The sequence below is a fragment of the Gavia stellata genome, chromosome 22, assembly GCF_030936135.1.
Source record: "Gavia stellata isolate bGavSte3 chromosome 22, bGavSte3.hap2, whole genome shotgun sequence".
NCBI classification, from domain to species: Eukaryota; Metazoa; Chordata; class Aves; order Gaviiformes; family Gaviidae; genus Gavia; species Gavia stellata.
In genome coordinates this window covers 3,470,629-3,484,349 of record NC_082615.1, presented here as the reverse complement: position 1 = coordinate 3,484,349, position 13,721 = coordinate 3,470,629, and positions in this window count along the sequence as shown.

The following is a 13,721-nucleotide window of genomic DNA, read 5'->3' as shown; positions in this document are numbered from 1 at the left end:
AGCAAGGACAGCTTGCGAAATAGGGGTTTATTGTGCAAAAAGCGCACTGAAAGTAAGTTGCATGGGAGTGGAAAGGGTTTGTGCAAACCCAAAGAATTTGGTCCACCTTTAGCCGGGAGAGGAAGCTGAAAAGAGCAGATGGCTCACAAAACCCACAGGTTTTGCTCCCAAAGGCAGAAAGCGGTGCTGAAGCAGGAGGGTTGTGGTTTTCTCCCAAGTCATTACAGAGCCAGGCTTCAGGGTGGCCTGCAAGGACGGGGTGCTGTCCTGGCAAACCCCGTTGTGGTTAAAGGTCCCAAGGAGTTGCCTGTGGTCCAGTTTCGAAGAGCAGTCATCTTCATTTCTTGGGCCAAAATGTGTAACATTCACAGGGTTTAGGGCTGGACAGGAGCTTCGTAACCATCACTGAGTGTCTGCAAAATGCAGGTCACCGAGTTGCACCAAGATCTCCGCACCCAGTCGGTCTGGCCCGGAGAGAAAGCACGTTTTCAAAGGGAGTGGATCTGGGATTTAAAGGTAAGAAATACCTTTTAAAAAAAAAAAAAAAGAGAGAAAGCTTTTTTCGCTTAGGTGGTGTTCTCTGCTGTGCTCCAAAATGGCCATGTATCAGGTATGGATGAAGTAATCTACTGTCATTTTACTGCCTTTAGGAATATTTGCTGATGCATGTGCTTTGAAAATAAAAATATTGCCAAACTGAAATCTTGGTTACAGACAGCTAGTACAGTAGGTGCTCTCAGGTGTCCTTTTCAATATTTCTGGTGCCACTATGGAAATGAAAAAAATACTGAACTGCCTGCCCTCATCCAAGGGCGTTCGTGGTCCCTGTGACCCTACCTGGAGGATTAATGTCGGCCATCCCCACTGCTGATACTGCTGCTGAAATTGTGCAGGGAAGGAGGCAGCTGAGGTGCATGAGAGTGTCTTGCTGTGATTGCTTTGCCCAGCCGGGAGGTAAACTCGGGCTTCCCGCATCTCAGTCCTGCGCCATGCAAGCATCAGGCTTTGCGCGGCTCCTTCCATCTGAAACAGCGGTTCCGGCATAGAATTGCAATGGTTTTCTTCTTGTCCCATTTGGAGAACTTGAATATAGGTTGTTTGTCATCCCGTTATCCTGGTTATTCAGGATCTCCCCACGAATTGGCCCTCCTGGAGAATACCTGCTATTTGTGTGGTAGGGAAAAAACCAGCAGCAATGTGCCATGTCCCTCCAGCCCCTGGGTCTGCTGGTAGCTGAGAGGGTCCCATCTAGGTGTTGCTGTTACAGCGGGTAACTGCACACCACCAGAAGCCCGTACCAAAGCTCACAGAGGGATCTGAGCCAGTGACTCAAGAAGACAAAGCTGGTTTTAGTCTATTTGGACTTCAAAGCTTTTGTGTGGTTTTGTGGATAAAACAGTAGCCCTAAGGCTCAGGGGATCTTCATTCTTTCCAGATCTCCGTTTAAGAAATGCAGTCCATCTGTAAAATAGGGATGATGATATTTTGCCTTGTTGGACGAGTAAACAGCTCATGTTTTTGTCAGTCCCCTGCCCCTTATTCTGCATGGCCCTGTAAAGAGAGCGATGGCTAACGGTTTGATTCCCCCCCGTGTCCCTTCTTCGCTCTGACCTTCAGCAAATCACCTCAGCACAAGGCTTGCCTCGCAGGACAGCGCAGGGAGCTGAGCTACGTGACTCTGAATTGCCCCGAGCTCTTGCGTTGGTGAGGAGCCCCCGGGCCCCGCGCGAACCCGCTTGCGGTCCCTCGGCACGGCAGGCATCCCAGCAAGCCAGGCAGTTGGTGGGGCTCTGCGCTTTGTTCCAGCGTGAATGAGGAAACCCAATCCCTGCGCACACAGCTCTTTCCCTTCTCGTTTCCCCCACTGGGTTTTTTTTTTTTCTCGCTTCCTGTATCAATCTCCGATATAATCTGCCCCAGCAGAGTAACACATTCACACTCTCCTGGCTCCAGCAGCGTTTCCCACTCAGCCAGGCCACGGCATTTCAAGGCTTACACAAAACACACACGTCCTTTTCAGTTCCGACAATCCCACGAGAGTAGGAATGGAAACAGAGTGACACTATTAGAAATCATTATCATTACAGATAGAAAGCGTGTTGTCCTGGTTGCTCTCCAGAGGCGATTAGATATTCCCCTTTCCTTGGAAATACAGGCTGTCTACAGAACACTTTGCTCTTAAAACAGAAATATCAGCACTGTTTTCCTACCAAGCAGCTCTGCTGGAGGTGGTAATACTAGAAGCTCCGTTGCAGGCTGTCCCCGATGGCTTTTCTAGTCATGGTATTTCTTAACCAGGCAGAGAGCCGGCCCCGGCGAGAGCTCGTGGGATGCAGATGCCGCCCGCGCTGGTGGCGTTGCCTTGGGTCAGTTGTTCGCCTCTTGGTGCTGCTGTTTCTTCAGCAGGTCAGTGCTGCCGGGCAGGGCTTGTCCCCAGTAGGTGCATGTCCGGCACTTGGCCCTGCCAAGACAAGTCAGAGTCTGATGCCAATGTTCATCATCTCCCAAGTTGTGAGGTCCGAAGCGTCATTGGTGAGGACCCTCCTCCGTGAGAGTCCCGCAGGCTGGGACATGCTGGGTGGTTCCCATCGGTGCTTTTTAGTCCCCTCTGAAATAAATGTGCTACAGACTTTTAGGGCTTTGACACAAAGTTTAGCAAGCTTTGGAGCTGCCTTCCAAACCCTTCTGTCGGCTGAGCTTGGAGTACTTCTTGAACGGGAGACGGTTTCTGTGCTCTGTTAGAGCTTGCGTTGGTCTGGGTTCCCATGTCGCAAGGACGCCCGCGGCTCCGGGAGGCTGTTGTCAGGCCCAGAGCAGTCAAATTCTCCCTGACCCAAGGAAAAAGAGGGTCTGAGCACAGCGTGTGTACAGTGTCCCAAAGCCATTTAGACCGCCGTCAGAAGTACACGTGTTTAAAAGAGCTGGCAGGAACATCTCTCACCACCTCTGCCTTGTACACTTTGTCACCTCTGCTTTTCTGCTTCCAGACTTTAACTGTTCGTGCTGAAGATTTTCCAGCCTGGGTCAGCGCCTCGGGCTGGGGTTTAGTTTCCAGTGTTTCAAAAAGGCACAGTTCAACTGTTTCACAGAACAAGGTTGGCAAAACAAGCTGTTTTCCCACAATGTGGAGATGTTTTTCCTACCGCTCCTAACCAGTTCTGGCACCTCCAGGCCTTGGAGCGAGAACTGACAATTTGGCAGCGGGCTCGTGCGGGTTCAGGTTGGTGCATTTATCCGTTCTGGGAAGATGCCCTGTGTTTCCCCGAGTCCCTGAAAGGTTACTGCTCCCGAATGCTTGTTTGAGTGTTGCTGCTGACACCTCCGAAGAGATGCTCTGAGCATGGTAGGCACAGACCATGCTGGGGAGCTCGTGGGGAGCTCCTGCCACGGTCCTCATGGTTTAGGGGAGCACAAGGACTAAAAAGAGGTGCCTGGAAAGGAGGATGCCTGGCTGTCCACCCTAGAGCTGGAAAAGTTGCCCTAAGTTCATACTGTGTTACCGTTTTTCTAGGAGCCCTGCTTCAGTCCTGCCCGTCGAGCGAGGCGGAGTGCCATACCCGAAGGGAGGTTTTCACGTGTCACGGAAGCATGTGCGGCCCCAGAGGCCAGGGCAGTTTGGTGGCGGAGGTTTTCTCCCCCTGGTTTTGCTGCCCAAGATGAATGGCAAGGTCCCTTCTGTCCCCTGCTCCCCTTTCAACACTTTCTATTGAACTACAGCTTCCCTTTGATACATTTTTTTCATTAAATATGTGCTATAAAATACATTGCTTGTACTCGTCTAAACTGCAGCTGTAGCCGGACTGTCTTTTCCTTAAACAGAAACACAGACTTCGGGGAGTTGCCCTGAGCGATTGGAAACAGAAGGGCTCCAGTCTCCCAGGCTGGCCAAACCGTCCCTAACTGGGACCAGTAGGGACATCTTGCCCATCTTCCTCCAAAAAAGCAAGAAGGGGGCAGAGGGGAAGGGGCATCTCTGCGGGTGGGGAAGGGGTAGAGACCAGACCGTGGTGCCAGGGGAGGACAGAGCTTCCAGCCGGGCAGGACGGGCTCCACCGCCGACCCCCTCGTCCCGATGAACGGGGAACTGGCTGCCCAGATGCAGACGGGCGCACGACAGTCAGTGCTCATTCACAGAGAAGTGGCTGGCACGGGGCCTCGTCTTTTGTTTTCTGAGCAATGAGAAAGATCAAGATTTGTGCTGCCGAGAAAGGCTGGGAGATGTTTGGGATTTTTTTTTTGGCGAGGGAGAGGAGGCACTGTATCAAATTAAACTTGAAACAGAGATGCAAACGAGGTGATTAAGGCATTTCCGCCGTGCTTCCAGGGGAGCTGCTGGATGGCGTCCAAACCGGGGAAGGGAACAGCCTGAGTTTATCAGCTGAACTCGGAGGTTGGTACCGACACTCGCACGGCAGAGCAGCCGAAGGGCTGGGTGACCGACACGCTGCCCCTCGGTCATCCCTGCACTGAACCGCTCCCAGCCGGCGCGGAAGGGAAACCGAGGCATGCCGAGGGGAAGCGGGGAGCCCGGGGCCACATAGTTACCCAGCGGCAGAGAGAGGAATATTGTTTGTATCTTCTCTGCCCCGTCTGATGCCCCTGGCCTGCTGCTTAGGGCCACTGTCTGCTTGTTACCTGCACTTGGCTTTCAACGGGAACAGGGACTGGCAGGAGCTGGTGATATGTCAGGAGTGAGGCTGATTAGCCCTCCTCGCTTCAAAAATGAGCACTGGGAAGAGCATAGTGGAACCATCTGCAGGCAGACGTTCCCTGTGCTCCTCACTCACAGCACTGCGTGGGGTGCGGCTCTGTCCCCACCCCGGGGGAGCCCCGGGGACCTCGGCCAGCCCGGGCGCTGCCTCCAGGACTTGCCAATAGATGATAAATGCTTCTGTTTGGGGATGGGAAAGGGGTTTGTCCCCTGTGCTGGCTGCCCGGCAGGTCTGGTCCCCAGGAGTCACCCAGCATCTGCAATGGCATTTGCACTGCATCCCACGCTCCCGCCCGGGAGCAGCCTCGCTGGGCTTTCTGCAAGGACTGCCCCACGAGGACATCCACCAGCTGCCCATGGGCGAGATGAGGAGCTACCAGGCTGGAAGGAGCACAGCAGTGTCAACTACTCGTGGGGCTCAGCCTTGCCGGGGTCTGTCCTTACAGCCGTGCCCCGTGCCAAAGGCACTGCCTGACTCCCGCTCCAGCGCCGCCGGCCCTTCCTATGCTTTGCTTGTAATGGGGGCTGGAGGAAGGCCGTGCTGGACGGACAGCCGGACAGACAGACAGCCGGACAGGCAGCCATCTGGGCCGCTCGCACGGATGTGCAGGCTGTGTCTCGCTTGGCCGTGATGGCAGTGAACTCCCTCTGTTGACTTGTCCTGAAGTTGCACCCCTTAGTCCAGCGGTGTCCCTGTCTCCGGTAATAAACAGCACCTTCCGTAAATGTCTTTAGCCCTTACTAAACCGCAGACCGGACTGATTATTGCTGCTTTTGTAGCCTTTACAGAGCTGTTTTTATTTATAATTGCACCCCGCTGGTGTGTTCATAATGATTTTCCCTGCTGCGTCCCATGCGGTCCAGCGCTACAAAGCCACATTTTCATAGTAGCTGTTGTTGGTTTTAATCACTTGTTATTCGGATGATATATTAATAGCAGTATCTCTGTGAGGCTTTGGAGTGTTTTCTTTTTCAAAACATTTACAACAAAAGCTAAGTGTTAGCCCCAATAAAACGTGTTCTTCATTTGGCTCCCTCCTCCAGCGATGAATCCAATTAAATGAGCGCTCAGCAGAAAGCCCATCTCACCCCATCCCGTCCCGCCTCAGCCCCAAAACCTGCTCCTGAACCTCTGATTAAAAGGTGGTTGAGACTCCAGCGGGAACAGGGGTGCTTGAAAGGCCCCACGTGGTTGCAGGGGTGTGAGCTTGTAATTGCCTATGCGTAGACTGTAGAAGTCTGTGATAATCCAAAATACACTCCGCAGATGTTCATTTGCACCTTGCGATTCTCCTAAACCCCAAATAACCCGTTACACCTTATTTCACAGAGAGAAAGGGCAATGAGGGCTGGGTGGTGGGATGCTTTTGGGATGAGAACCCACTGTTGAAAACAGCAATAAAACCAGAGCTGCCCTTTGCCTCCTGAGCAGGACGCTGTCTCCATGCTGGCGTGCGTGGGGAGGAGTGGGGCGATGCTCTTTACTTTAGCCATTTATTGGGGGGGGAAAAAGCCCAGCAAAGCTTATCTGGAAGCGGTTTAAATGAAACATTTCACTAGCGGAGGCCGCTTGCCTTTAATTTCATTTAGAAGGGGCCTATGAATGGACTCCTCTCCCACTTCAAAAGGCCGTGGCAGCATGTCCGCTGCGGTGCGGGTCATTCTTGGACACTACAGGAGATGTGAAAACATCTGCTAGGTCCGTGCCTGCTCCTTTCAGTACAGTTCCTCCCCTTGCTAATAATTGTCTGTGTTCTGTCATCTAGAAAGGGACTTTGTGTGCCTCCCAGGTATTCTAATGCTAATTTGTTTAGTTAAAAAGGAGAAGAGGCTAAACAGATGTGAACCATTTGGTTAGGTTGTAGTTCATTTGTTAGGAAGTGCAAAGGATTCTTGGCAGGATATTAAATATTACCTTGGCTGCTCACAAACACTTCATATTTCAAGAGAGGAAGGGAGGTAGGGACTGCACTCCATAAATCAGCCTTTTCAAAGAGACAGAAAAAGGCAAACATTTGATAAATCTGTGTCATTATACTTAGAGATCAAAGGGGTTTTTACATATGTATTTATGCAACTGGCAACCTAGGAGACAATAATAACAAACATAGATCTCTGACAGCTTTACAAAAATAAAAATTAGCCGGTTCTAATCTGTAATTATCTGGGAACTGTGCGAGGTAGGAGGTTGCTAGCAGTAGAGCTTTAACTTGCTAATGTTGAGACGGCGAGCGAATGTTAAGTCATTCATAAATACATTAGGAAGTTCCGTGGGCAAGAGATTGCAAAAGCCACTGGGTTGTAGCTGGGCATGCCCACCGCGTGTGCAGACCCGGCTTTATACACCGAGCCCCAGACAGGCAGGCGGTAGTTACCAGAACCAAAAGTCACGGGGAAAGAAGTGTTTCACCACGTGCTAATTGCCTTTATGATTTTCCAGCAGATGATCTACCAGGAATCTACCTGAAGGATCCCTGAAGACAGGAAGATTCCCATCCCCGGTCTCTCTTGCCAGTAAGTTACAGATCCGTGTCTGATAGCTCCCGTAGCCCGGCACGCCTCTGCGTTGGCCCGGATGAGGCCTGCCATTATTCCCAAATTAGTCTGACTCATTTTGTACAGCTACGTAAGCACAGAACTGGAGCCGAAGGCTCAGGTAGGTCAGGGAAGAAGCTTGAAAAGACCCCAGAAGAGGTTTGCAAGCAGCAGGAATAACAGGAGGACTAATGGGGGCTGCAGTGGGTATTGCTGTAATCCAGGAGAGAATTTGGTGGGGGAGTTGAAACCTCTTCAGAAGCAGCAAGGGCCATCACATCGCTCAAAAACCAAGGGGAAATCCAGTTGTGTGAAAATAATTCCATGGACAAAGCAGTGCAGCCACAGAAACTAGAGAAGGAGAAGTAGCATTATGTCATCTCGCCTTTCCTTTTGGCCAGTCACTGGGCTGATTTCCTATTCTCTTGTGCTGTTTTAAAATGACTTCAGCAACTTGGTTTCTGCTTGTTCCCATGGGAAGCTTCCACAGTCTATAGATTTCGCTGGTAGGAAACTCTTCTTGACAGTCAGACTATATTTTCCTTTACTCAATTCCATCACATCACTCCTACTTACGCCTCCTTGGAGCACCCTAAACGCTCTTCTCCATTGAAGTCGGTGGAGTTATGCGAGCAGTAAATTTGGCCCGTGGCACTTGGAGAAATAGATATTAAAACCCCAGGGACGAATTAGGGGGCGAGGGGAGGGAGGGCAGTGGGGGAAAGGAAATGGTTTCAGGTTGAGAGAAACAAGATCTCCTCTTACATCTGCACAGCGGTGCTGCCCCGGCGGGAGCACGCCCAGGACTCAAAATGCTGCAAGAGGCTATGATGTCCCTGGGGTGTCCCTGGGCGCTGGTGTGGTTACGAAGCCACATCTGAGGGCTCGGGGGCAGGATGTGGCACTCGGGCTTATGCGCAGAAGGATTGCGTGAAGCCCTGGGTGCTTTCCTTGCCAGTGGCTGACCTGTTTTGAGTCCCAGTGATGCTGCCCGCAGTCACCCCACTCCCTCTCACCCGCAGGGTGGCCCAGCCCCACCATTTGGCTGTTAGCAGCTGGGACGGTCACTGGCTGCTGGTCCAGCAATCCTGACCACATAACACCCACCACAAGCTGTGCCTCTGCCAGTTAATACCAACGCATGCGTTTTTCAGGACAAAATCCCAAATGCCCTGGGCCCTTTCCCCCAGCTCTTACCTCACTGTTGTGACATTAATGGGAGTCCAGCAGATGTGGGCAGTGATGGAGCTGCTGCGGGACAAAAGGAGAGGGGGCTGCTGATGGACGCGCAAGGTTTATATATCGGCGATCCTCAGCTCCCCTCTGCTCCCGAATAGCTGCAGTCCACAGGGTGCACGGCAAAGGACACGCGTGGCAGAGAGGAAGAGAGGGGACAGCACCGAGGACTTCTTAGGGTGGAAAAAGTGGAATAAAGGTATGTGGGATCTCTCTTCCTTGGACCCTGCAAGGTGGCAAGGGTTGGGGACACGGACCTGTGGCTGAGGAACATCTCAGAGTACTGCAAAAGACCAATAAGGATGAAAAAAACCCATTATAGATACGTACGTATGGAAGAGGACACGTGATAGCATGCAGAAGCCCCACACCAAAGCCCTACATCTCAGTGTGGAAGGTGCTGTATGTTCCCAAAAAGGAGGTGGTGTTGGCTGGTCACCTCCTCTCTGGCCAGGGCGCTCTGTGCCGCAGCACTCCAGGGTTACACGCTCCAGAATGCCTTATCTTCCCGTGAACATGCGCTTGATTAACATCGTGAAATGGTGAATTACTTTTCTCTAAACAGAACTATGACCGGGTCAGGAAATGGCATCCTGTCTGGATCGGGACCAAGAGCACCCTGGCTTGATTTTGGGTACCTGCTCCTATTTATTGCCCCAGCAGGGCTGGCTCCTGCAGATCTTTAAAGAGCTGTGTGTGCCCTGTCACTGACATACGAGTCTTTGTACTTCAGAAGAAAGAAAGAAGATGCTGAGCATTTCGGAACTGGCCTGTTCGGTGGCAGGAAAATAACGATCGCTAAAAGGACATACAGATTTTCTAGTTGAGAAGATACAAAGCAACAACAGGAAACTCAGCATCAGGCCAACAGGATGGGATCAGCACCGGGAGATGCTGCCTTGTGTCCGACTCCAAGAAGATGCTGGCAAGCACATGACTGCAGCTGCAGGGCACGTGGCCTGGGAAGAGTCATCCAGGCTGGGTGCTGGCGAGGTGAGCCCGCGGACCCGACCTTCTTCTGTCCTCACCGGTGACTTTGATCATCTCGGCTTGAAGGTGTGCTGGGTTCTCTGCTTTCTGCCCTGTTTTAACAAGTGTTTTGCAGCGCTGGGCACCCTCCAGGCCCATCTCAGCGGGGCTGCACTAAGTGCCACCACGACCCCTTGTCAGGAGCTGCACCTTCCCGGTGCTGTCTGTGTAATAAATCAATCATCAAGAAATGGGATCCAGAGACCGTACTGACGCAGCTCAATTAGTTTATTGATTAACCGGCTAGCAAGACAGCTACTATTATGATTCAAGGGCTCTGCAGCAACAGCATGGAGCAAACCCAGACTTGCATTTCTGTTTGTGCCCGTTTCTTTCCAACCCCAGTTTCTTCATGACGTAGCCCCCGTTGCTCTGTTGCCCTCATCAGTGGGGCACAACACACGTGCTCCTGCCACAACTGCTGCGTGTGGGACGTTCCAACAAATTGCAAGAGCCAAGAGCAAGCGTGAAAGCCTTGCTGGAGCCCGGCTCTCAAGGTGGCAGGAGGCACGGAGGAGACCTGCGCCCTGCTGAGCAGACATGCGGGCTTCAGCTGGAGGCAGGTGGGTCAGTCTGGAGGATGGAGCTGCAACTGGTTCCCAACCCCAAAACCTGCTTCACCTGCAGCCCCTGCACCAGGGAGAGCTCGGACTAAGCGGGCTCAGCCCTCCTCCTGACCTGCCTTTGCTCGGACGCTGTTTCTGATCACTTACCCGCTTGCCATTCCTAGGGAAAAAACTCCTGACGTCCAACTGTCGAAGATACAATTTCAGTAAAACCTATCTTGGGGCTATTTTTCTTAAAAAGCCAATCCAACTTTTACAAGCTACAGCTGACATATATTAAGGGCTTAAACCAAACTTTCTGTGACATTTTGTTGATGTTATCCTGGCTGGTGCTGGTGGATGTAAGGAACAAGAATTTTTCCATCTGAAGGGTTTTCCTCTTACCTCATGGGCGTAGGAACGTGCAATGGAGCAACCTGTGCGCGGAAGCAGCAGGTTTTCTGGTTCGAGTTGTACAAAACACCGAGTAAAGAGGTGAGTAAACCTGGGTCCGGGAGAGCCAGCCTGTGTCACCTGTGGAACGGTGGCTGCCCACAACTGTGATTCATGCGTGCCTACAAGTGTCCTCTTTAATTCTCTTCACAATTACCAGTCTGGGCCAGCTGGCAGAGCTTTACCAGCACGCAGAGGGAAACCAGAAAGCAATTCCTCCTGTGACTGCATTTCATCTCTGCTCGGTTTGTGTCACCCTTCATACCACGGAGAGCCCAGCAGTGCCATCTATTTTATCTCACAGCAGAGAAATGCTTTGGAATTGTTTGCTGTTTGACTCCGTAGGTGAAGCAGAGAAGATCTCCTTGCGTCATCCCAAAATCTGCTTTGCAAATCCCTGGTCCCAGGAAGGATGGGGACCAGTGGCACTGGTGCTGAGGAGGGTTTGGGTGGCCCAAGCACTACCCTTAGCTCTTTGTTAACCCTCTGAGCAGCTTTTGGAGAAGTCATACACCTCTCAGGGTCTTATTTCCCCTCTTCAATCTGCCTAGGTTAATTAGTTTGTGAAGTCTAGTTTGTAGCAGGGATTATTTTACAAGATGTTCACACAACATCCAGTGTGATCGGAACGATCACTCTTGCACGGCGCTTTCCATGACTTGATGTACAGCTGATACATGAAGGAGTCAGCATCATGCTCTCGCTTCTGACACACAGGAAAATCAACGCCCTTGGTGGGGAAAGGATTTGCCTTTTGTTTGGTAGCAAAAGTTAAACATAAAAGGTAGCGGTTCCAGCAAAAGCTGGCTCTGCCCTTAAAGCAGCAGTGCTCTGAAAGCAGGCTAATTCAGTACAAAATTTTCTGCATCTTTTAATAATAACATGATAGAAAAGGTGCACACGTGCATGGAAGCTGCTAAGTTACATTCTTGGCGGATGAATGTTGACTAAGGCGCTTCCACAGACTGTGCCAGATCCCCACCAGCTCCTTGGAAAATGCTGGCATGATCCGGTCCTGGGAAGGAGGGTCCCAGAGCTGATGGTGTCGTGGGAAGGGTCTCCTCCGCCAAACGCTCTGAATTCGGCTTTCACGGGCTGTTGTGTTGTGTTTGGTCTTTGTGTGTTGCTCCAGGTAGGTGGGCTGTGACAGATCTCACCAGGTATTTGTGCAGGCAGGGATTTTGGAAAACATGGTGCTATGAAAGGTGTGGCTCATCAAGAAGCCAACGCACATCAAAAGAATAGGTAAATCCAAATACTTTGGGGAGGAGAAGGAGGAAATGACTGAGATGCCCCCAACACCGGGATGTCCCCGTGCACGGCCCCCAGCTGGCAAGCCATGGGGGGAACGGGGATTGGGAAATCCCAGCCCGGCCGGGGACGGGCAGGAGTACGTGGGCTTTCTCACCTCTCTTTCTGTCCTGCAGCCTCCAGAGGAGGGATCCAGCCATCGCATCGGGCTGTGCAGCTGTACGCTCTCCGGGGACGTGCCCGCTGGTGGGAAGGTTGGGCTGCCATCGCCCTAATCCAGCTGAGACACTAAAGGAACCGCGGGAAATGTGGATTGACAGGTATAATCCCGAATTGCATTATCTTGTCTTACGGTTCTCCTTTGCGTCTGTGCAGACTCTGATAGACCTCTGAACCCTTGTCTTTAGTCTAGCCATTAAACTTACTGTTTCGTCATTACATCTTGTTTAGGGATAAAGCCGAGTCTGATTAACATTCTTGAGTGCAGGCCCTGGGGGATGGACAATGCACGGGGTGCCTCAGCCGGAGGCCACAGGAGCCGGGGTGCTCCCCATGGGAATCCAGGGCCCGGCTCGCCCAGGGTGGGGAGAGACGTCCCCATTAGCGAACGTTAGCCCTTGCCTGAGAGCCCAGGGGTGGTCTTTAAATGGAAATCCCCTCAAATGTCCTTTTCTTTGTGGTTTTACAGTACTAGGTGATGCTGGAGAGCCCAATTCTGACCCAGAGCTTTGTGGGAGGCACCTTGGTTAGGTAGAATTTACACTCGCGTGAAGTCTGTTTAATATAACGTATCGGACCTTGATCACGTTCCACCGTCATGTTGGATAGATGTGCTGGGCGGGGGACGACGGCTGATAAAAGCACCAGCACGCTGCCTCACCTCTAGACAGCTCCTTTCATCCCGAAGTACTTCCCAGACCACTTAGAGGGATCACATCACCCATCACCTGAGATGCAGCCACCGATGAGCTGCAAGGCGAGTAGCAAGAGCATCTCAAAGGGCTTCTGAGGGCTTCTGAGCTGGATGAGGATCCTTCCACGGTGCTGTTTTAGCCCGTGCTGGGTTAGCAGCGGGTACCAGGCAGACCAGGGCGGAGGAGCTGGAGAAGGGAGTGCTGTTCCCCATCCACAGGAGAGCTCAGGGGCTCTGATATTTGGGGTCTGCGTGGCCGGAGTGGGAGGAACAACGTGGCAGGAGGAGCCCTCAAGCTGAGATGCTCGTGCCTTAGGGGGAAAGGGTGAGGGTGGAGAAGCGGGGAGGTCTGATGACCTCCCGTTCCCCGCGCTTCCTCGGTGGTTTTTACGGGCGAGTTCTCAGAAAAGCTGGGGGAAATGGGGTATTTTAGGGAAAACATTCCAGAGATGGCCTGAAAGCTGAAACTGCCCGTGCGTGGCTGGAGAGGAAGCGTTAGGAAATCGGAAAGTGGCGTGTTGGCTTGCATGGAGCCGGATGGTTGGCAGCAGGATCGCAGCATCCCCATCGCCCTCCCTCGCCCCGGCGCTGCCCGCGGGCCCGTACGGGCCCGCGGGCAGCGCCGGGGCGAGGGAGGGCGATGGAGCCGCTGCCCCGACGGTGCGAGCCCCGGGGCTGGGCTGGCTCGGGGCGCCCCCCCGCGCCCGCTGCCGGCTCACCAGCCAATGAGCGCCTCTCCTCCCTTCCTCCGCCCCGCCCCCGCGCTGCTGATTGGCTACTCCGCCCGGCTCATTATGCGGCAGAGCGCGGCTGCGATAGGCGGAAGGCGCTGTCCGTCGGTTGGCCCCGCTGCCCGCCTCCGCCGCTGCCTTTGCCTGCGCTGCCGGCGGCGGGAGAGCGGCGCTGGGGCGGGCGGGTGGTGCGGTGCGGTACCCCGCACACGCTTATGGGGCCGTGCTGAGGCTCGGGGGTGCCCCATGCGGCGCCGGGCAGAGCCGAGGCGAGCCGGGCGAGCTCCAGCCATGCATCCCGCTGCGCCCACGGGCAC